Here is a 22,585-nt window from a genome sequence, read left to right as displayed (position 1 = left end):
GAGGATCAGGGCTTAGTCAAGACTCCTCCTTACTCATTTTGATGCTCTCTTCCTTTTCATTTTTGATTCTGGAGAATTATGGGGCCAGTAGAGATGGCAATTCTTTTGATTAAAGACAATCAGTAGCAGCAATGTGAAGCTACAGCGGCCAGAACTAACACCCAGCAGAGAGGGGGATGGGGTGGAGACAAGGCAACAGGTGGCGGAGCCTCAGAGGAGACACCACCGGTCACGTGTGTTCCAACATAAAACTTCCTAGCCCCAGATCTCAGAGGTCCAGGTCGGAGAAAACTGCGTCTGTCCCGAAGGCCACAAATACTCTCTGAGACTCGCTATAATGAGGCTCATGTATTAACATATGTGCTGATCGAGCAGGCAATTGGACTGCGCAATACTGTTTCGGTGCCTGGACCAGTTGGGATGATCTCTCCAATAGATTCCTCAGTGGGTGTCCCACGTCAAAGTGATCTGCTACTCTCTGCACAACCTGGCACAGCCGTGAGATGAGCATCTGGACCAGGAGGTGATGGAGGAGAGCCACAATACCATGGATGAGGAGGATGTCAAGGAGGGAAGAGAGGTGCAACCTGTGTGGGAGGAGGAGGAAGGGTCCTGGCCAATCGCCAGAGCCTGCATGGGCCACTGGGTTAGAGACACCCTCATTGACCCTCGTTGACCCTCAGTTTGGTAATGATCAGGATTAAGGTGTGAAGGCCTCTCCCTACATGGAGTCTCACTACTGTGGGACCAGAGGGAGGACAGCCACATGGTCGCTCCATTCATGGACAGGGCATTAAAGCCACTGACCGGATGCTGCAGGAGAATAGTCATTATTTGCAGTGAGAACAGAGCGATGCTCTCCTTAACCTGTGCAAAATAGCTGACTCCTGCCTGACAAAGAGCTGAATGCAATCTCCCACGAAACCGGGTGATCCAGGGGCCCATAGAGGCTGAATGACACATCTCAGCTGCCTACTGCCTCCCCCGAGGTCAGGGATCACGGTGTGTTTCACCACCTGTCCATGAGGTGGATAGCCTCTCTCACGTTTTCAGCCGATGGAATTCACATAACTAGTGAATGCTGGCACACATGAGAGGCCTGAGCATTGGTGTAGTGGGGGGTGGAAATCCTCCATTGATGGGGAGTTAGGGTGTGGGGTTGGGGGGCCTGCAACAGGGCGATATGACATTACTGCATCGTCAGTGCGGGAGATGGGAGAGACATTGAGCTTCCATTCTCACACTGCACAGAGAGGATAAACACCAAGTTTGCGCGAGGCCTGGAAAAAGACAATTTTGATAAAGAGCCTGAATATAGGATGAGTTTTCCCACTATCAGCCCTGGAGAGATTCTCCCCAGTTTTCTCACCGGAACCAACACTTAAAAAAATTATTGAAAGTTTTCTCCAATTACATGGAAGCTGTCCCTAAATCCTTTATCAGTTTGCATCTACAATAAGTAACAACAGCAGCCGGATGGGCCGAGCAGCCTGCCGTTCGCGGCCGTTTCACGACGGCGGCAAACACACCTGTTCGCTGCTGTCGTGAAACGGGTGAGATATGCCCGTTTGGGGCTTGTGGAGGGAGTACAGGGGAAAGAGCACCACGACTTTGCTCGGTAGGGGACAGGCCCGCGATCGGTGCCCACCGAACGTCGGGCCGGCGTCCAAATCGGATGCACTATTTCCCCTCCGCCGCCCCGCAAGATCAAACTGCCACGTCTTGCGGGGCGGCTGAGGGGAAAAACAGCCACCGCGTATGCGCGGGTTCGTGCCGTCAGCGTCATGACGTCAGCCGCGCATGCACGAGTTGGAGCCGGCCAACCTACGCATGCGCGGCAGATATCATTAGGTGTGCCGGCCGCGTCATTCTTGGCGCGACGCCCCTGTGGCCGAGGGTTATGGAGCGCCGCTCCTAGCCCTGCCGGGAGGAGAGAATTAGGGGCGAGGAGCGGCCTCCGAGGCCGTCGTGAAACTCGGCCGAGTTCACGACGGCCCTCCCGATTTTTCCCGGGAGCGGAGAATTCCGCCCAAAGAGTAAGAATCAATGTTTTTTTTCAAATTGTCAGACAGTGACTAGTGGGATACCACAGGGATCAGTGTTCAGACCCCAGCTATTCACAATATATATTAATGATTTAGACGAGGGAACAAAATGTAATGTATCCAAATTTGCAGATGGCACCAAGCTGGGTGGGAAGGCGAGCTGTGAGGAGGATGCCGAGATCCTTCAGTGTGATTTGGACAAGTTGAGTGAATGGGCAAACAAATGGCAGATGCTGTACGAGTGTTCTCGTAACCAGTCACTGAAGGTAAGCATGCAGGTGGAGCAGGTGGGAAAGAAAGCAAATGGTATGTTGGCCTTCATAGTGAGAGAATTAGAGTACAGGAGCAGGGATGTCTTGCTGCAATTATATAGGGCCTTGGGGGGGGGGGGGGGGGGGGCACACCTGGAATATTGTGTACAGTTTTGGTCTCCTTATCTGAGGAATGATCTGAGTGCACCAAAGGGTTCACCAGACTGATTACTGAGATGGCGGGACTGACGTATGAGGAGAGATTGAATTGGTTAAGATTGTATTTGCTGTAATTCAGAATATTGAGGGGGAATCTCATGAAAACCTATAAAATTCTAACAGAACTAGACAGGGTAGATATTGGAAGGAAGTTCCCGATGGTGGGTGTGTCCAAAACCAGTAGTCACTGACTGAATCTACGGGGTGGACCATTTAGGACAGAGATAAAGAGAAATGTCTTCACCCAAAGAGTGGTCGGCCTGTGGAATTCATTACTGCAGTAGGTAGTTGAGGCCAAAATATTGCAGTTAGATGTCACACTTAGAGCATAGGTGATCAAAGAATATAGGGGAAAGCGGATGCTCGGCTATTGAGTTGGATGATCAGCCATGATCATAATGAATTGTGGAGCAGCCTAGAAGGTCCAAATGGCCTCCTCCTACTCCTATTTTTTATGTTTCTATGTTTCTATGTGCAAGTGAGCTGGATTGGCCATGATCACTATACTTGTTTACTTTATCCGCCACAGGCCTACTTTCGATTCTCAATTCCCAGACATACTTTCCATCAGACCAACACTTATTTTATTAACTCTTGTCATATTATTCTTCTGGTCTTTAAATAATTCTAGAAATTATTAATTTTAAGATACAAGATCAAGTAGTGTTTAAAATTAAGAATCTGGTGAAAGTTGTGAAATGAATCTGTATTCCTCTCGGTTTAGTGGGAAAATGCAATGACTGAAATTTGATGGAATGGCAGTTGGACAAAATTCAATGTTGGCAGTTTGACAGCATAGCAGTGTAAAACTGGCAGAACCATTCAAAGTTAGCAACTTAAAATCGCTTTTTCAGATGGTCCCCAGCCCAGCACAATTGTCCAGCTAGCCCTTCTGGACAAATGCTGGGTAAACCCTTTACGTGAGAACATCCTAGAGGGACTCCCCAGTGCAATTTGGAGTAGCCCCCCAAAATGTGGCGCTGGGGAGTCAGGAAGTTGCGGCCCACAAAACCAGATAGTAAGAGTTTCTATAGTAAGTAAACATTAGTCCAATCAAACGTGAATTAATAAGGGAAACTAAGTAGAAGGCAGGTGAACTGGGTATTTTGCATCAGTTTTCACTGTAAACGATACAAGTAACACCCCAGAAATAGCTGTAAATCAGGGAAGTGGTAGTGAGCAAGTTGCTCGAACTGCGAGTGGACAAGTCCTTTGGTTCTGATGGACTTCATCCTAGGGTCTTTGAAGAAATGTCCAGTGAGATAATTGATGCATTGGTTTTAATGTGTTTGAAGCAGTTCAGAGAAGGTTTACTGGACTGATACCTGGAATGGGTGATTGTCTTATGAGGAAAGGTTGGACAGACTAGACTGGTATCCGCTGGAGTTTAGAAGAGTAAGAGGTGACATGATTGAAACATAAGATCTTGTGGGGTCTTGACAGGATGGATGCAGACAGGATGTTTCCTCTTCCAATCTAGAACTAGTGGTCACATTCAAAAATAGGTAGGTCACTCATTTAAGACAGAGATGAGGAGGAATACTTTCCCTCAGGAGGTCGTGAGTCTTTGGAACTCTGCTTCCACCATCTTTTGAAGATTTTTAAAGACAGAGCTAGATAGGTTCTTGATAAGCAAGTATCTGAAAGGTTATCGGGGGTAAGTGGTAACGTGGAATTGAGGTTACAATCAGATCAGCCATGACCGTATTAAATGGCGCAGCAGGCTCGATGGGCCGAGTGGCCTACTCTTGCTCCCAATTTGTATATTTGTATTGAATGTTGCAGGAGTTCAGACAAAAATCTTGAGACTTTTAGATGGCCTTTGTTCTGCTTTTCGGAAGCCTGCTTATAAGACGCACGAATGCTCACAGGAAATGATTAATCCACTGCGAATTTCTTCAGTAATTCTCTCAACATATGCATCCACCTTTTTGATAAAGCTGGGAATGCCAACTCCCAAATCTTTATTTGAACATGCAAAATGCAGAACCCATGAAATGTTGCATTGAACAAAAAATATGTAATTGTGCCTTAAGTATACTGTCACCACTTTTACATTTTTTTGTTTGGAATACCACTAATATGAAACTGAATTATGCAGAGCTATTGAAAAAAAATCACTTCCATTTGAGCTCTTTTTCAGCATATCTGTGCTCGGAACATGAGCATAATCATAGACCATAAATATTTGTAAACATAAACCGGAACTGGATCCAAAACTCAAATGCTTCCTAGCATCTTATTGAAACCAGAAACGGAGCCTTAGACAAGATAAATAAAAAGTTACAAAATAAATCATAAGGATGTGTCAGAATTAATGCATCACTTACAGGAATGTACACGGAAACTTGCTCAGCCAGCTGCAACAGGTTACTCCCAATCAAACTGGCCAACATTCAAATTCAAAATGCCAGGTTACAAAAAGACAGTCCCAAGGTGGGTTGTTTTACTGTAACCCAACTCCAACTCTAGATCAGCTTGAATGACAGACGCAGCTACAAGTCTAACAGGTTAATGTTATTACTAAGAAAGGGGCCCAGTTCCTGGTGAACAGAAATGAACAGCCCCAAATCCCTGCAGGTCATCACCATCCCTTTCACCGCCCCCCCCCCCCCCCTTAAAATGTTGTGTGCGTGTGTGTGTGGGGGGGGGAGGGGGGGGGGTGCTGCAGGTCAATATTGCAAATAATAAGATTCAAAATCCCTTTACAAAGTTAACACAAAACTGAAGGGAACAAATTGCCTCTTCCAAATCAAATGAGAATTCCTTCTGCTCCTCCATCAGCGTTTTGACCAGTGGGTGCTGAATAGTTGCAGCAAGCCCTTTGTCAGGAGTTGAGCACACTGGTCTGGTACTCCCAATCTCGGCATCTTCGCTTGAGGGGACAGATGTCTGCTCACTGATTGCTTCCAGCTCCATGTCTGTGGATGTATTCAAGTCTTCGGTATTAGTATCAGAATCAGAGATTCCATTCTTGTCATGCAAGCGGTTCCCTGGTCCTTCTTTTGAGGAAATGGCCCCATTCTGCGTGGATTCGGTTTGACCAATTGTTATGTTGCAGGTATTTTCCGGAGGAATAGATTCAGAGGGGCTAAAAGGGCAATCACTTCCACCTATCACTTCTTCAGTCACTGTTCGCAGCGAAGAGTCGGTCAATTTACGCCATTTCTGCAACCTTGCTTCTTTCTTTTGCTTTACCTCCTCTTTCTTCTCATTGTCAGTATTACTTTCATTAGTTCGGGAAGACTGGGATGCTTTAGAATTTTCTGTATCTGGTGATTCTGCTTGATTTCTTGTTTCTGTTCCTTTTATGTGCTGAGGCGCAAGTAAATCGAGTTTTGAAACGGTCTTCTTTAATCTACCAGCTGCGTGGTTTCCAGCTTCACCTGCAGCTGTGTCATCAGATGAGCTACCGATCTTTTTTATAGGAGCACCAGAAACTTGGGAATACAGCGAGGAGAATACGTTAGCCACTGTGGTGAGAACTTTAATCTGGCGGAACCGGCCTGTAATTAAAAGGGAAGAATTTATTATACAAGGAACAACCTATGTGACAAAGTATATAAGGCAGCAGCGATTGAAAGATTAAATACCAATATAAGCTATGGCAGCAGCACTCTACGTAATCGAGTGGCCAATATGCTAGATCCTTGAAAGAGGTTCATCTAATTAGTGCATGACGCAAAGGATTACTAAAAAGGTTGAAATAAAAGATAAATGAGGACAACAACAAGTGAGGACAAGTGGGGCAGCATGGTAGTACAGTGGTTAGCACAGTTCCTTCACAGCTTCAGGGTCCCAGGTTGGATTCCCAGCTTGGGTCACTGTCTGTGCGGAGTCTGCACGTTCTCCCAGTGTCTGTGTGGGTTTCCTCCGGGTGCTCCAGTTTCCTCCCACAGTCCAAAGATGTGCAGGTTAGGTGGATTGGCCATGCTAAATTGCCCTTAGTGTCCAAAAAAGGTTAGATGGGATTATTGGGTTACGGGGATGGGGAGGAAGTGTGGGTTTGGGTGGGGTGCTCTTTCTAAGGGCTGGTGCAGACTCAATGGGCTGAATGGCCTCCTTCTGCACTGTAAATTCTATGATCTATGATTATTTAAATATTTATAGAAACTCTTACTATCCATCCTTACATTACTGGTTAGCTTTCTCTCACTCTCAAGTTAGTCCCTCCTTATCAATCTTTTTGTCCTACTTTGATGCTCTTTACATTCTTTCCAAAATTCTAACCTGTCACTTGTCTTTGCACAAATTCTTTAGGTTTAAAACAGACTAGAATTCTCCATTTGGGAGACTATGGGCTGGATTCTCTGTTGCCCGCATCAAAATTATGTTCGGCAATCGGGCAGGGAATGGGCTCCGATGCCGAAATCGGAGCCGGCACCGGTCAGCCATGCTCTGTCCTATTGGAAATGGTGTCATCACGCTGCACGCCATTGCAACGGCATTGGTGCATCACCAGCCGGCCCACCCTCGATGCGCCACCTCCGGTGGGCCAAGTGTCCGGCGTGGGACACGTGTGGTCTCAGCAGTCCGGCTATCCGGTGTGGCGGCTGCAGACTGTGTCCAGCGCCGCCACAGTCGGCAGGGATCCGTGCCGCTGGCCGGGGGTGGGGAGGGGGCTTCTGCAAGAGCTGGGGGGACTGGTGAGGGGTGGCAAGGAGGTAGCAAGAGGGTGGACTGTGGTGTCACGGATGGCACGTTGGGTCCGCGCATGGCCTGCGCCATGTTGTACGGCGCGTCTGCTGCAGGTCGTCAGCCGTGCAGATGCATAGCCCAGGACCCAGCCATTCTCTGGTTGTTTACGGCGCAGGAGGCAGGAATTTCACTCAGCTCTGGTGCTAGCCCCTCACCAGGCCCGGAATCGGTGTGGATTTCACACCGATATTATGTCGTAAAAGACCACACATGGTCTGCTGGTCCTGGCACTTAGCCGCTAAAATAGAGAAACCAGCCCTATGTTCTCCCAATGATAATACATTGCCACCTATTGGCACTTGTTCTGGGAGCCCAAATCTAGATGCGATTCCCTATCCCTTGCCAGGTAAATTTATGCATGGATGGGGGGGGGGGGGGGCAGATTCTGATGATTTGGGGGCACCCTTGAGTGGATTTCAAGTGTTCAGCTATGAAACTAACCACAATGTTTATCAATCTCTAACCATGATTGACAGTTCTTGGATCACATCAGAAACAGTTAAGTGCTTTCTGCAAAGAAAAAGAGGAAGCATGAAGAGAAATTAGATTAAAGAATCAAAACAGCTGGCTGTGTGTGGAAGCTGTCAATTACAGTCTAGTAAAATCAATTTCACACAGGTATGAATGAAAGCATTGCAGATCAAATATATGGGGAGTTTATACCCAGCGATGTGCTTTTCTCTTTCTAGGAATTTACAGGTGATGCTTCCTCTGCCTGAGCAGCAGCTGTATTGCACAGGTGAGTTCTAAAGCAGTGATTATTTTCACTGCCTCTTTCTGAACTGCTCGCTAGCTTCCAGACAGACCTCTTTCTAATGGGAGGTTTTGTGGCAGTGGTCTTTGTAATGGGGGTCTCTCTTTGAGGAGTCTCTAGTGGAGGTCTCTGTAATGGTGGGGTTGCTGGTGGGGATCTACCTTATGGGGTGTCTCTGGTGGGGGTCTCTCTTCTGGGGGTGTTTCTGGTGGAGGTCTCTCTTACGAGGGATCTGTGGGGGAGCGCTCTCTTATCAGGGTCTCTGGTGGGCTCTCTCTTCTCAGGAGTCTCTGATGGGGTGCTCTTTAATGGGGGGCTTTTGGTGAGAGTCTCTTCTGGGGATCTCTGGTGGGGGTCTCTCTTATGGGGGGTCTCTGATGGGAGGGGGGGAGTCTGGTGTGTGTGCAGGGTGGCCTTTAAAGAGTTACTCCCTTGGTCCACCATAATGTTCACCTCGTCAGGGACACACTGGGAAATACCTGCACCAATTCTCACCCACATGAATCCCGTCCCAGAGGACCCAAGATTCACGCAGGCTTAGGGAATCAATTTGACCCATTTGCATATCCCCACTGATGTGGGGTGCAAACCTCAATGTCGCCACCAGTGGGGGACCGGTGCACTGGAACTTTGGCCGACACTGAATTCCCTGCCACATAGGGAACATCGCTGCTGGCTGTGGGCAGTGGAGAAACCAGCCGACTGACTTTAAGCTTTTTAATTTGCCACGGGTGACGGACCCTCTCCTTGGAATTTTTCTTTCTTATTGCATATGCCCATTCTATGTATTTTGAAATATGCTTTAAATATCTGCCACTGAACATCTGTTGATCTATCCTTGAAGCACATATGTCAGGTCACTTTGGCTAGCTCTGCTTTCATGCCCTCATAATGCACCTATTTAAGTTGAAAATATTAGTTTTGGATGCACTGTTCTCTCCCTTAAAATGAATGTAAAATTCAACATGTTATGATCACTGTTACCTAGGGGTGCCTTCACTAAAAGATCATTAATTAATCCTATCCATAGCTTGATAACCATGGATTTGTTTGATATTTTCATCTTTTGGTGTACAACACCTGGCAGTTGCTCCACTTTTAAATCAAAAGAGCTTACATAAAGCAACCCTGAAAAGTAGTTTGGAATGTGTTGAATATCAACGACAGTTGATTGAGTTTGGTTTCTATCATAAAGATATTAAGAAAAGTTATATTTCATGGAGACATGGAGGTTACTATGAATTTGTATGATAGTGTAAAATGGGTGACACTGCTTCAACAGGCTGTTTTACATCTCACAAATTTTATTTCCATTCAACTCAGGGATGTAAATCGAGCTGTCAACTCAGCTATTTACAATATTGCACAAAATTAGGATTACTCCCACTATTCCTGACAAAAGCAGGACCCCACCCAGAACACATACTGTGCCTTTGCCGCCCTCAATGCTTCTTCCAACTGATGGTCACCACGGAGAAGCACTGATTGATCAGCTGAGAGTGGTAGGTGGTAACTTGCAGATCTTTCCTTTCTCATGTTTGACCTGATGCCATGAGGCTTAATGGGATTTGGAGGCAGCATTGAGGACTCTCAGGGCCTCCACCTCCTGATTGTTTACCATAGTACCCTTATCTCTGGTGGGTCTGTCTAGTCAGTGGGACTGGGTATAACCAAATATGGGGTTGGCAAAGTCTGTGGTGTTGTCTGAAAAGAATAATTCTGCAAATATGATTATGTCAGGCTGTTACTCGAGTAGTCTGTGGGACAGCTCTCTGAGTTGTTAGTCAAAACGACTTCACAGGGTTGACAGAGCTGAGTATGCTTTTGTTGTATACAGTGCCAGGCTAATGCTTTGGGTTCCATCCAATTTTATTTTTAGTGCACTCTTAAGAGGAGAGATGAGTAGTTTGGGCTAGTACTCATTGGAGTTAGAACAATGAGAGGCAATCTTTTTGAGACAAATAGGATTCTCAGGAGGCTTGACAGGGTAGATGCTGAGAGGTTGTTTCCCTTGTGTGAGGCTCTCGGACCAGAGGGCTTAATCACAGAGTAAGGGATCTCCCATTTAATACAGAGATGAGGAGGAATTTCTTCTCTCAGAGGGCTGTGAATCTGTAGAGTTCTTTATGGCAGAGAGCTGTAGAAGCTGGGTTGTCAAGTATGTTCAAGGCTCAGATCAGTAAGGGAATCAAAGGGATAAGGCAGAAAAGTGTTGAGAATTATCATCTAAAATCAGTCATAATCTCACTGAACAGTGGAAAAGACCCAATGGGCAGGACAATCGATTTCTGATCCTACGTCTTATCGTTTTATTCTTTCTTATAGCAGTTTGATACTAAATGGCTTCCTTGGTCTTCAGAGAGCAGAGTCAAAAACACTGCTGTGAATTTGGACACGTGGAGGCCAGAATGAATTTGAATGGCACAGTTCCTTCCTTGAAGGGCATTATGAATGAATCAAGTGATTCTCTGCCTGCAATTCGATAGATAAGAATAAAACCAAGGAACAATATTGTTCCATCCACATTGGGGGAAATGGAGATTGGTGGGACACATTGGAGGAGGATGGTGTGGTCAGCTGTGTTGAAGACTGCTGACAGTTTGAGAAAGATGAGAGGGATAGTTAACCACAGCCACAGTCAGACAGAATGTGATTTGTGATATTCATAACAACTCTTTCAGTATTCTGGCAGAGGCAGAAACTTGATTGGAAGAAATCAAACATGCAATTGTAGGAAAGGTGGTCACGGATGTGGGAGTCAACAACACATGCAAGAGCTTTGAAGAGGAAAAGGAAGTTGTGAAGAGGAAAAGGAAAAGGCAGTCCAGCGGGATCAATGGCAGGCAGGCTTTTTTGAGGAGAGGAGTGATGATGGAAGATTTGAATGGGAGGGGTGAGGTCCATAGGAAAGAGAACCATTAAGTACATCAGTTAATATTGGAGTCTGGAAAGCAAATTTGATCGTCTGTAGTGCAGTGAGAATAGGATTGTGAGAACGGAAGGTGGGTCACATGAATAAGATGAGCTCAGAGAGAGCACAGCAGGAGATGGGATAGAAACTAGAGAATGATCTGATTTCAGGACTAGGATAGCAGGTTACATTAGAGGGTGGTGAGCCTGGTGAATGGTCAGAGCGGGAGGGAAATGACAGACAACTGAAGGATGGTCTCAACCTTTATGACAAAACATAAAATCAAAGTAGGCTGATTGTTTAGATAATGTGACAAGAGGAAGCAGCATGTCAAAATATCAATGGATCAATGTTGGTGAAAGTATTCTGCTGCGTCGTTCAAAATTTCATACATCTGGACATGATTGTGTTCCAACGTTTTTCCACCGACAGTGCAGTTATCTTGAGCACTTCCAGGCTAGACAGAGTTCTCCTGCTAATAGGAAAATGCTAATCTATGGCAGCTAAAGACAGGTATCTTATAAATCAGAATCTAAATCCTGGAGCTCAAATGTTCTTGGAGCAGATTAATCTAATCTAGAATGACAAACTGAATTTTAAAAATACATTGAACCTCCAGTTATTTTTAAGTTAGAATTTCCAATCAATAATGCATATCATAACAGATTCTGTGCATGGCATTGTCCATGTAGCATTGCATTTTCCATTTTTTTCATGCATGATTGAACTACCATTCCATAGAACCCTGAAAGTGCAGAAGGAAGCCATTCGGCCCATTGAGTCTGCACCGACCCTCCGAAAGAGCATTCTACCTAGGCCCACTCCCCTGCCTTATCCCCGTAATCCTGTAACACCACCTAACATACACATTTTTGGACACTGAGAGGCAATTTTAGAGTGGCCATTCCACCTAACCTGCACATCTTTGGACTGTGAGAGGAAATCGCAGCATCCGGAGGAAGCTCACGCAGACACAGCGATAACGTGAAAAATTCACTTGTAATCCAAGGCCAGAATTGAATTCAGGTCCTTCGTGTGTGAGGCAGCAGTGCTAACCGTGTTGCCGCCTTGTGGAAGAGTCTAGGAACAGAGGGCATAATCTCAGAGTGAGGGAATTTCTTCTCTCTGAGGGTTGTGAATCTGTAGAATTCTTTAACAGAGAGAGCTGTAACACTTGGGTCATTGAGTATGTTCAAGGCTGCGATAGACAGATTTTTAATCAGTCAGGGCAGGAAAGTGGAGTTGAGAATTATCATTTCAAATCAGCCATGATCTCATTTAATGGCAGAGAACACTTGATGGGCTGAATGGTCTGCTTCTGCTCCTATGTCTTATAGTCTTACACTTTCGTATGGCCTGTCTGTAGCTCTCTGCTTAGTCAGGGAAATGGAATTGACAACCATAGACAAATGGATTTGACAACCATAGGCTATGGTGCATTGTGTGATAATAAACATTAGTTGACCAGAAACCTCACCCTGTTGGGAAGAGGGAATATCGTGGACATTTACCAGCACTCAGGTACTAAACAGCCTCAGTTTTCACAATTTGAACCATACTTTTTTGGGCAACTCTTGCAAAACCACTATTTTTCCCGTGTTAATTTTGGTGCTTATTAATTTCTAACTGTAATGTATTGCAGAGAATTATTTTTTCATTCGTTGCTTTGTGGAAATAGCAAATCTTGCAAACATTTGAAAAACATCAAGCTTTTAGATGGCAGTTTTTAAAAATTACATTGGCTGCAGTCACAGAAGAGAAGTACAAGAAATATCAATTAAATATTTGGATTTCTTCCAGGAATACACATTAATGTACTAGTACTTTGCTATGATTGAGGATTTATCCCATATGAGAAAGTGATACCATAAGATTAGAACAGTTTGTCATGATCCATGGCCAGGAAATCACAGATACGACAATGTGAAATGAGTTCGCCATTATGTATTCTGTCTTTGATAGTTTTTTAATTGGGTGCTACTTTGTTTATTAATAGCTTATTGTTAGTATTGTTATTACCAGAGAATTGCACTAACAGCCCTGTCAAACAATTATCATTTGAGGTTAGTAGATTGGGGTTATGCTTTATGACCCTACCAAATGGAAATTGTTATCTGCTGTGATGTCTCCCCCAGAATGCAATTTGACTGTGATAGTGTTTGCAACAAGAGCACTCAATACGGTCATTGGCTTGTACCTTTGCGCTCAATCAGAGTACTTGTGAAATGTAGTTTCCCTATCCCAGCAGGTACACTTAACAAAGGCTGAACTTTAGCCTGAAAGTAATATTAGGAATTTTCAGTGAATAGATTCTGCAATCCTGCTCTTGGACTGATGCATGACAGATAGACCACCTGTGTTGCAACAGGAATCAGAAATATTCTGCTTTCTGCATTCATACTCTTATCTCATTTGAATGGGTTCATCCTTATTGCCAATCGAGAAATTCACTCTCTCATTTGAAGAAAATTAACTGATTAAAAGTCAGAGGCTTTATTATTGCTCAACATTGAAGGCCCAATGGCTCACCACCATCTTCTCAAAGATAATTAGGCATGAGCAAGAAAAATTTTGACCTGGCCAGCAGGTGAAAAAAAATGAAAAATGTAAGATGAGACAAAGGGGTAATTTAAACATAACTCTTTTGTGTGAAACTTACGGAAGCTATCTTGAATACTGTTTTTCCAGTCCTAGCTACGGACATTACTTACCATTGTCTTCAGTGGAGAGTCCAACTGGGAATGGTGTAAAAGTAGTGTTGCACCCAATAGAGGTCTCTATTCGCTTTCATGGTGTGTTGTTTCAATATTGGTTTCGTAGTCAAGGAGCAGTGTTGAAAGGAGAGTCAGAAGAATGGTTTATTACGAAAAGTAAAATATTTACAAGTAATAGTCCCAGTCAGGATTACTGTGCAGCACAGCTCCTACCTGGGCCGGCTTTTAGGGAACTGTGTTGACCAGCCTGCTGAGATTCATGGGAAGATTAATTGGGCAGTCCCAATGGGTCTCATGGGGGTGATATCAATTGGGTACCAAGCTTTTGAAGCACTAATGTGATCATTCTGCTGGGAGGTATTGAACCACCACCATTTAACATTCATTTCCTTCAGACCCCGTCAGACCTATCAATGTTGAAATGTTTCTGCTTACGCCTGTTCATCATTAAGAAACCAATTTCATAGAGCTGCTGCCTTCTTAACATTGCCAGGTTCATTGTTATGGAATCGGATTTCCAAATATTAACCATCCCATCATGCATTTAAATAATGCACCATAAGAAGTGAACAAAACTTTTTTTGCAGTGATTTTTTATAGAATTGCTGGAAAGAAAATGAATGGTGCAATGTAAAGAGCTGAAGATGGGCAGCACGGTGGCACAGTGGTTAGCATTGCTGCCTATGGCGCTGAGGACCCGGGTTCGAATCCCGGCCCTGGGTCACTGTCCGTGTGGAGTTTGCATATTCTCCCCGTGTCTGCGTGGGTTTCACCCCCACAACCCAAAGATGTGCAGGTTAGGTAGATTGGCCACTCTAAATTGCCCCTTAATTGGAAAAAATTATTGGGTACTCGAAATTTATATTTTAAAAAAAGAGCTGAAGATAAACATTCTAATGATAGATTTAGCTCACACTTGGCTTTTGAAACTAAAATTAGGGAACTTAAAGACCCAGAGCACATAAATGGTTTACCATGATTGTAAAAGGACATGCAATTCACTAGCCACCCCAGGCTTATTTGAATAATAATGCAATCATATTTTAAATTGTTTCCGAGAATATCTCGGCAGTTAAGTGTACAGAAACTCATGGACAGGACCGTTTGCCATTTATTGGGCTTAAATATCTTGAATCTTATATCCCATTGTTATTTTTCTTTATATTTTCACATTCATAATGCTGAACATTTGAGCTTAGACTTGGTATTTGTAAGTGTCAAGGTCACTGCCACAGAGTAAGTGCAGTCATCGAAGATTGAATTATGTGAGATTTCAAGGTGAAATATAAGCGTGATGTTGCAAAGGCTCAAATTTAATTTGTGCACTTTTTATTATTGTTGAGATAGCGGAGACATTATGAACACATCTGGTGCTGATGGCCTAATTATCATGAAGTGCATTCAGAAATCATTTTCATTACTGCATGAAGGCAGTCGTGTTTCACTGTGTATCTTGTGCCTTTATTATCTTACAAAAGGTTCTCAGTAAAAAAAGCTTTCAGATAATAATGGCTCAGGAATTTATTGGGAAAAAAAACTCTTCTTAAGGATCCAGTACCCCAGCATTTTACCCCTTATTGTAGTAGAAGATAATGGAAAGCTGTAACCAAAGGAAAGTTATTTCTCTCTCTGTTATGAAGGGATTACTCAGGAGAGACAATAGTTAAGATTTTTGCATCATTCTCAGCGTATGCTTCAGACCTGTACTTCACTGTAACATCGGCTCGGCTTTTGAATTTTCCATTTACATTAATGAGGCATTTAATAATTTTAGCACAGATGCAGACCAGTCAGCCAATGGACTCTGTTCCATTATTCAATCAATTTCTCATCAATACCTCAGCTACATTTATCCAACTCTGATCCATACCCACATGTGGTAAAAATGTATTGCTCTCAATCATGAAAATTACAACCAACACAGCACCCATTGCCTTTTGGGAGAGTGTGCCAGAGTGGGTGGCAGTGTGGCACAGTGGTTAGCACTGCTGCCTCACAACCCCAGGGACCCAGGTTCGATTCCGACCTCGGGTTACTGTCTGTCTGAAGTTTGTACATCCTCCCCATGTCTGCGTGGGTTTCCTCTGGGTACTTGGGCTTCCTCCCACAGTACAAAGATGTGCAAGCTAGGTCATGCTAAATTGCGCCTACTTGTCTAAAGGTTGGATGAGGTTACAGGGATAAGGTGTGGTGGGGGATTGGGTCTAGGTAAGATGATCTTTCAAAGGGTTAGTGCAGGCTCGATGGACTGAATGGCCTGCTTCTGCACTGTAAGGATTCTATGATTCTGCCTACACTACCCTTTGTGCAAAAGTGTTATCTTATTTCACACCTGATCTTAATTTGCCCATGACGTTAGAAGTGTGGGTGTTTACTAATGGCTGTGAAGTCTTCAGTGCCATTCTCAATTCGTCACACAATGAGACAGTCCATGTCCACATGTAGCATGAAGCTGGAAAATCCATGCTTGAGCTGATAAGTAGCCAGTCATATTCGTGCCACACCAATGACTTTCTTCAACAAGAGAGAAGCTGAGTACTGTCCCTTGACACTCACTGACATTTCCATTGTTGATTTCAACAGACTGGAGGATCACAATTGTCCAGAAACTTAACTGGATCAGCCAAATAAATATTGTGGCTACAAGAGCAGGTCAAATCTGCGTAATCTGCAGTGAGTGACTCAATTCCTGATTCCCCAAAACATTTTCAGGGAAATGAGTGCAGGGAGCTACAACAACACTCAAGGAGTTTGACACCATTTAGAACAAAGCAGTCTGCTTGATCGGTACCACATTCACTGCCTTAAACATTCACTTCATCCTTTCCTGGTGCATGTTTTGGAGTATGCACAATCTACAAGATGCACTGTAGCAACACACGAGGCTACTTCGACAACACCTTCAAAACCTGTCAGTTCTACCAGCTGGAAATACAATGGTAACAAGTCATGGAATCAGCACAGAATTCTGCTTCAAATCCCTCACCACTCTGACTTGGAAATACATTGCTGTTCCTTAATCATTACTGTGTCAAAATCCTGAAACTCTCTGCCTAACTGCACGTTATGAGTACCTTCACAGCACAGTTTGCAGTGGTTCAAGAAAATTGCTCAGGATCGCCTTCTCACGGGATTTTATGAATCAGACAGTGGCACCCACATTCTATGAATGATTTTAAAAAAACAATTGAATGGCTTGGTTCCAATTTGAAGATTGTACCTCATTGTTCTGTATATCACAATCAATTTTTTAAAATTCGTTCCTGGATATGGGCATTGCTGGCTGAGCCAGCATTTATCACCCATCCCTAATTGCTCTTGAGGGGACAGTGAAGAGTGAACCACATCGCTGTGGGTGTGGAGTCATTTGGCCACACTAGGTAAGGATGGCAGATTTCCTTCCTGAAAGGATATTTGTGAACCGGGTGGGTTTTCACAACAATCGACAATAGTTTCAATGTCATCATTAGACTTTTATTGAATTCAAGTTTCACCATTTGCAGTGGCAAGATTCAAACCTGGGTCCTCAGATAATTACGCTAGGTTTCTGGTTTACTAGTCCAGTGACAATACCAATATGCCAATGCCTCCTCTCATTTAAATGGATGGATTTCATAATTTCACCTCTGCCAGTTAGACTATATTGACCAAATCTAATCAGAGGGTTAAACATGGCCCTCTCCAGTACAAGTCTGAGTGCCCAGTTTGAACATGGCACAATTTGTAGTATGTCTGGAGAAAACAAAATTGTTCACATTGGAATGGTAAGATTTACTTTTTGCCATTGGTCGAGTACAACTTAATTCTGCTATTGATAATGCCAAGTTGAAGATTTTATCATCAACTGGCTATGTCACAGAAAAAGAACAGAATTATCTTTCCACAATGTGTATTGAGAGCACACTGCCTTTACTGTTCATCACTATTATGATCTGATAGATGTTAATTGCCACGCAAACCAAATCCAAAAGGGAATCTTAGCCTCCGTATCACAACACTTTTATTTGTACTTTGATAATGAGAAGATTAGTTCAGTGAATTCAGATGCCACAAATTCCAGTAACACTTTTGGGATTTTAAACATTAAATTAAAAAATTTATTGACAAAAGAAAACTTAAACATGCAAGATCACATTTCCACAGTGATAATTAGTCTGACAACGCATTGTCCCAAATGACTTCTTACTGGCTAGACTCATAAATAAGCACCCTTCAGCAACAATCCAATACCCGTACCAGCCTCCCCGGACAGGCGCCGGAATGTGGCGCCTAGGGGCTTTTCACAGTAACTTCATTGAAGCCTACTCGTGACAATAAGCGATTTTCATTTCATTTCATTTCAAATGGATGTTTAATCTATAAAATTAAGTAATATTACAACAAGGCAAATCCACTGTTGCTGTAGGCCGATATATCACAGGCCTTCTCAATGACTCCCACTCTGCTGTGCAAATTCGAGAACCTTTAAAACAAATGCCTGCTTTCTGAAAAATAAAGAGTTTCTGGGTTAGCTGGAAAGGTGCCATTCTTTGCCATTTCACAGCTTTTTTCCAGCACATAGAAGCACCTCAGGAGGTCTCATCAAGCCACTCCATGACACACTTCCAACTTCTACTTAAGTATTTTTTTTGCTCTTTCACCCCCTCCTCGCCCCCTATTCTCCCCTCCCGGTAGGGCTAGGAGCGGCGCTCCATAAATCTCGGCTGCGGGGGCGTCGCGCCAAGAATGACGCGGCCAGCGCGCCTACTGATGTTAGCTGTGCATGCGCAGGTTGGCCAGCTCCAATCAGTGCATGCGCGGCTGACGTCATGACGCTGACGGCACGAACCCGCGCATGCGCGGTGTGTAGCCACCTGGGTTGGCCACTTCCTCACACAAAATGGAAGAACGCAAAGGTAATAGGGAAAAATGGATAGTTGCAAAGAGACAAGCAGTTTGCAGAATCCCCTGTGTATTCTAGCTGCTAAAGAAACCAGACAGCATAGAAACTAACGAGCTGCGCATATTAAGTGAGCGATTCCCAGTGATTCCCAGGCACAATGGACACAACAATTAGAAGAGATTGAAACATTCTATAGAAGGTCAGACATCCCGGTGTCAGTGGAGTCTGAAACAAAGGACACAAATAAGGTGGAAAGAACCGCCCAGTGATCGAGGAACAGCCCCGTTATTGGGGAAATTCAAATCAATCGATTGGGAAGAGACCCAATCGATTGCAAGTTTATAGAGGGTCCGCCCAGATGGGCGCGAAACCCAAAACAGTATAAGACAGAGACCCCGAACCCAGCTCACTCTCTTAGCCAGCTTCTCTCAGCCAGCACTCCGCTCTCTCAGCCAGCCCTCCCAGCAGAACACCTGTGCAGCAACTCTCCAGGACCGTGAACGTGAGACAGAGAGGCCAGGCCAATTGCTACACTGACAAGTAAGTGTCATACAACGCACGCTACGAGAGTAGACACTCCTGACCCCTTTAGTCCACACCAACTGGAAGCCTGCGGATCCAGGACAAAGCAAGAGGCCATTGCTCCCTGATCCGGCAGTTCCCTTATTCCAGATAAGTATTGGCCTGTTAGTGGTAGGAATAGCCTAGTCGTTTAGTGTTATATGCATGAGTAGTAAATAACTGTGTAATAATAAATGAAATGAAATGAAAATCGCTTATTGTCACGAGTAGGCTTCAATGAAGTTACTGTGAAAAGCCCCTAGTCGCCACATTCCGGCGCCTGTCCGGGGAGGCTGGTACGGGAATCGAACCGTGCTGCTGGCCTGCTTGGTCTGCTTTAAAAGCCAGCGATTTAGCCCAGTGAGCTAAACCAGCCCCTAAACAGCCCAAACGTGTCTTGTTTGAACTTACTAACTGGTGTAATGAGTCATTGATCTGAACTTGAACTTGAATCTTGTGGCGGTATCATAAGGATACCTGGCGACTCTAGAGCTGAGGAATAAAACAGAGCCATTTGAGTGTAAAGCACACTCACCCAGAACGAGCAATAGGTGGCCGTCTTTCCCCTCAGCCAATACGCAACGTATTCCAATGAGAAACAGTGCTGGATTTGCGATTACTCAGGATGCTGACAAGCTGCAGCCGCATCTACCGACTTCACTCCCAACGTACACCATCCCAGCCAACAAGGTGGCAGCAAGGACCTTTCTGGATGCCATGGAGGAGAGGCAGGCCACCCTGTACCCTGGCCTAGGAACGGCACCAGAACATGGCGACTCTTGCAAGTTCTCCCGAACAGATCCACTTTTTACTTAGCTTACAATTGTTTTTTTCTTTTATTTCCTTTTTTTTTCATGTACTTAATGATCTGTTGAGCTGCTCACAGAAAAATACTTTTCACTGTACCTTGGTACATGTGACAATAAACAAATCCAACCCAGGAAGGAGGCTGCCAGCAGCCACCGTTCGCCGTTCCTGGGAGCAGGTGACATAGTCAGTAAGTGCCACGAGTAACATCATCCAGACCAGCATGGAATGCAATAAAAAACTGCATGACCTCCTCAGGGTGGCCAGGGTGAGTAGGCAGCACTGTGTCCCTGGCAAGAAACCCTGCCCCACACATCCGCAACCCTACACTCCCCTACCGTCCCCCACCCGGAGGGCTGCCGATCCCCCACCCTGCACCACATGCCGCCACCCACGCCGGCCACCATGGCCAGATGCCCTGGCCACCAAAGACCCACTCCCTCGGCCTGTTGGGCGGCCGGCTCTCCATCCACAGCAGCTGCTTCTTGTTCCTCTTGGGCACGCTCCGCTGCTGCACTTTCCTCCTCCACAAGAATCTCCAGCTCATACAGCTGCAGTGCATCCTCCAGGGCTGTGGTGAGTAGGAGGAAGGTTACCAATGCTGGTTGAATTCAAATGTCCATTGTCTGCAGGGGGTGAAGGGCCAACATGTTAGCATGGTGCAAATCCGAACCAGGTCCAACAGGCTGCATAGTGGCCCCGGTTGGTACTGCGGACTCTGCCCCGTATGTCACTCTTTCCCCATCGCTGCACCCTGAGCCCCATGGGTCGCCAGCACCATGAGAGCCACTGCCCCTAGTGCCATTCCTCACGACAGGGGTACCATCGGCTGGAACTGCCCTTGCCAGCGCAACACTGCACTCCCTGTCCCATGCCCCCTGTGTGGGCTACTGTGGGCATTGCCCTTGGTCGAGCCGCATGAAGGCCCGTTAATGGGTGTCGGCTGGTTGGGTGGGGGTAAGGCGGAGAGTGGGGTGCAGGGGTGGTGGGACGGGTGAGTGGAGGCTGGGGTGCAGGAATGGGGGCACCCATACTGCCGGTGTCACTCTGCAGAACCAGGGACCAAGGTGGGTGGTAAGTGGGGTGTGCAGCAAGGTGGCTGCCTGGACACCGCACCTGTTCTTGTGGGGATCACCCCGGCACCACGTCCATCCACTGGTGTGCCCCTCCAAAGCCCTGGCAGTGCCCACCCCTCCACACCACCCAATCCGGCCAGTGTCCAGCTCAGCAACCCACAGTCACACCTGTCCATGTCTTACCTCCTCTCTCTCCCTCATCAACCATTGTGCCATTTCTTGATTTTTAAAAGCACAAGTGAACCGGCCGTTGGGAATTTACCACGGTGGAGGCGGAGAATCACGAAGGCCCCGGAGAATACTGGGTCGGGCCCACTAATGATATGCCAACAGTGTTTACTGTATGTGCAGAGTGGAATGCATTGACACAGCTATTGAGGCACTGAATAATTGCGATTGGGTGTGGAACAGGCGCCTGCCATGAGTTTGGCGTCAAAACCTATTTGCTGCCGAATTGTGTTTCCCGATTCCAGCGTCAGCCGACAGGGAATCCCACCCAGTGTCTTTAGCTTCCTATGAAACTTATCTTTCCTAGAACATAAAACTTTTCATGTTCCTCTATTATGGCCACTTTTGGGTCAAATCAAAATTCATAACTTAGCCTTTTTTATTTATGGTATTTTCCAAGTTGTAAACTGTTTTTATATTCCTTTGTAATTTAACAACAGAGACTTCATTATCTCCTAATGCAAATTTCTAACCACGGCTTCTTTATTTATAGAAGATTTAACTTGGCCATATGTAATTCATGACTTTCACACATATACTCTTTTGATGTCCACAACCTTGTAAACTCTCAGTCCCCAGGTTAATTAAGCTATGTTCACTCACAGACTCACACTCATAGCCACAAGCCTGCTTCACAGAATACAACAGTAGACCCAAAAATATTAAAAATAGCAAACATCTTCACTCCACAGTGAAGAGCATTATCTAAAAATCCCCTTAAATGTTGATGTAAAGGTTTTGTTTTATGGCCAGAATTTTATGCTTCCTCCCCTACCTCCTTGATGGGTTTTTAGGTGGGGTGGAGCAGAAAATTTCAGGGATATAATTCCCTCCGTGTTCCTTCCCCAACCATGCAGCAAGTTTATTAACCCCTGAGATGCCAACCACCCACTTGCAAACCATCCAGGCATACCTACCCTCATCGACACCCCTTACATTTACCTGGATCTCCGGTTCCCAGCACCTAACCTCAATACAGTTCCTCTTCCAGCCACTGCTGTGCTGTTAGTAGAGGGACTGGAGAGCTGCCAGCCAATCAGACTGGCTAGCAGCCCTCAAAGTTGGGACTTCCTCTCGAGTGAGGGGTGGAAATCCCACCTAATGTCAATCTATAATTAACCCATAAAATAGCAGCTGGGTAGTCGGAGTCGGTAGGAATACATTCACTGCTGACTTTGTGGATAGTGAGGGAGTTTTCAGGCCTATGTTTCAATTTGCTATATGTGAATATGACTTGCAAAAATAAAACAGATATACATATGATGTAACATGGATATTTTTTATTTTCATTTTTCCAAATATTTAAAAACACTGTAATTATTTTAAACTGTTATGGTCACACCATTCTGCAAAAACATAGACTCGTCACATTTTGAGACAAAAGGACCTTATTTAGTTCCTTGTGCTAATATTGTGCAACAATACACTTTCATTGAGCC

This window comes from Scyliorhinus canicula, chromosome 2 (genome assembly GCF_902713615.1).
Source record: "Scyliorhinus canicula chromosome 2, sScyCan1.1, whole genome shotgun sequence".
NCBI classification, from domain to species: domain Eukaryota; kingdom Metazoa; phylum Chordata; class Chondrichthyes; order Carcharhiniformes; family Scyliorhinidae; genus Scyliorhinus; species Scyliorhinus canicula.
Note: the sequence above shows the minus strand (reverse complement) of the source record.